We start from the raw sequence: 2,800 nt of genomic DNA, 5'->3' as shown, positions 1-2,800 counted from the left end.
AACAAGTTTAAGGCCAGCTTGGGCAACTTCAGTGCGATCTTGTCTCTAAAGCCTTTTTAAGTGGAGCTGAGGTTATATTTCAATGGTGTAGTGCTTGCCTAGCATGCAGTTCTGGGTTCAATCCCCAGTATCACAAGGCAATAAAAGTTCCCCATAAAGGCACATGTGTCAATTATTGGCACATAGAACTCTCTAGAATCAACAATTAAAATTACTAACTTTTGGAAAAGCTTGCCTTTAAGAACCATGATCCTGACAATTTCTAAATGTTAGTATTAACAGACTGCTTTTACACCTCATAATAACTCAGTGGAAGGTTCAAATTGTGTACTTGACAATGTGAAATAGGAAGAAAAGGGCTAAAGCAGTAGGAGAAGCGGGAAGGGTAGAGGAAAGGACAGAAGTAAAAAGAAAAAAATGTGAGAAAAGAAAAAAATGGAAACAATCTTTGTATGTACTGTACACCTAAAAAGTACCAATAAACTCAATGGAAAAAAAAAAACTTCAATGGAAGGCTTTCACAGAGAACACATTATGCTTTAGAGTATCCATCAGATTTGGTTAAAGTACAACAATGGAGATTTGAAATTTCAAAAATAAACTAAATATTAATGGGGGAGAATTTGAATGTCCAATGTCCAAATAATAATATCAAGATTTTCTCTAAGTTAAACATTTTTGGCCTTTTTTCTGTGTACTCATGCCTGAAATAAGTATAACATGTCATTTTGTTTCTTATTTAAAACGTTTAGGCCTGGTATGATGGTGAATCCAACACTCTGGGAAGCTGAGGCAGGAGGATCTCAAATTTGAGATCAGCTAGTACAATGCAGCAAGCTCACAAGACACTATCTCAAAATAAAAATAATTTTTATACAGGACTGGGGCTGAGCTCAGTATGAAGGTCCTGGGTTCACCCCCGCCCCCCAGTTCTGCAACAGAAAAGGAGAAGATTTTAGTCTTATTAAGACTTTTGGATAAAGAAAAAAAAAATTAGAGTTGAAAGGAAATTCGGTCAAGAGGGAAAGCTGGTTAATTCGAATTTGGGAGAGAAAGGATGTGTCCTGATGATTTTTATGAAACCTAAAATGAAAGTGAGTTTAGAGAATCAACCTGCATATGGAGGTGTGTGCATGTTCGGACTGTAATAGGACTCCTTTAAAATGGTAAACGTCTTCAAGCAGATGTGCTCTGGGCCCTGCCTGGTTGTCCTGATTTGTCCTGCTCACCTTTCATGCATGATGTTCCAGCCCCATTAGTCTCCCTTTGGTCCATTTGGCTGCTGTGTATGGGCACCATTCTGCTGGCTGGAATGTTCTTCCACCACTTAACTGACTTTTAGGTTTCAGAGTGAACATCTTTGTCTCCAGAAAGGTTTTCTGGAACACTCTATGAAATACAATTCCACTTTCTACCCATTTGCTTCCTTTATGGAGCTCATCAGCAACCTTTGTGGTTAAGTATTTTCTCCTGTGTGTGTTTATTTCTAGAGGGAAAGCTTCTTAAGGGCATTCAGGCTGTTTCACTGATCAACCTCTTTCCCATGTTGTCTATAAAGTTTTGTTACATAAATGAGCAAATGATTATTCTGATTTTACCTCCCAACTCAAATATGCCAAAGGGTTTCTGTGAAGATAACTTTTTCAATGTAATGTTGAATCTTGGGCGTGAATTGCTGTCCCTGTGCTAAATAGCCAGAATCTGATCAAATAAACCATCACTGTGTTCCGTTTTAAAACAAGATTTATTTTTTCACACAAAAAAAGTCTCAGCATGTAGCTTGGCTCTTAAGTAAAAGTTAAATAAAATAGTTAGTTCAGCTGGTTAGAAAATATGATTCAGTTTAAAACCACATGCCATTGTTTATACAGATGATTATTTGGGACAGACTTCAATAGAATCATACTTTGCTAGGGAAAGAGGGCGGTTTTGGCAATAGTATGCAGTGATCAGCCAGGGCCTCTCATACTTCCCAGCTGAGATCATTGGACTCCATTCAACCCATTAACCCAGACCTAAACGTCACCTGATAGGAAGACAGAGCATCAGTGGAACTGAGTTAGAAATGTAAGGACGTTCAGATTTGAATTTCTTTTTTCATGTTATAATCCCTTCCCTACTCTACAGGAAGGCAATATAACTTTAGATTTCAATTAGTTTACCCTAGGTATTAAATGAGAAATATCGTTCTGGGTAATGCAAATTATTAGTGTTCACGTACTGCGAGCTGCTTTTTGCAGTTTGATTTTTGAAAGTCCTTGGAATCACCTTAGCAAAAAATCATTTTAAAATGTCTGCAAATAGTTTCATTTCAGGGTGGATTATAATATTTCTAGTAAACCAGATGTTCGCTAGATATTTGTTTCTTATGTTTTTAATTTTTTTATCAGTACAAGTTTGCTGTACGTAGTGTTTCCGTTGTTTGTGGGAAATCGGTACATATACCTAACACATCTTAATAGTTTTTAATCTGCTTTCTCTCCCTCCATGTGTTGATCCCCCTCCTATTTGAGAGATATTTATTTCTGTACATCTTGTTATCTAAATTTTACCATGTTCTTTTTTTATATGATGGTTTCTCAAAGCACAAACCAATGAAAGAGCCACAAAATAGTCAACTATATTCAACAAAAAATAAACAATGGAAATATCTTAAAAAACCATTTTGGAAATTAGACATGATAATATCCCTTAATTTAAAATGAATTCAAAAGTTGTTCTTCCATAGTTTAGCATTACAGTATTTTAATTACTCACTTGCTTTCATAATTATTTTATTTTTATATTAAAATATATTATA

The sequence above is a fragment of the Fukomys damarensis genome, unplaced genomic scaffold (genome assembly GCF_012274545.1).
Source record: "Fukomys damarensis isolate Sample0158 unplaced genomic scaffold, DMR_v1.0_HiC HiC_scaffold_37, whole genome shotgun sequence".
Taxonomy (NCBI): domain Eukaryota; kingdom Metazoa; phylum Chordata; class Mammalia; order Rodentia; family Bathyergidae; genus Fukomys; species Fukomys damarensis.
This window is presented reverse-complemented; position numbering follows the sequence as displayed.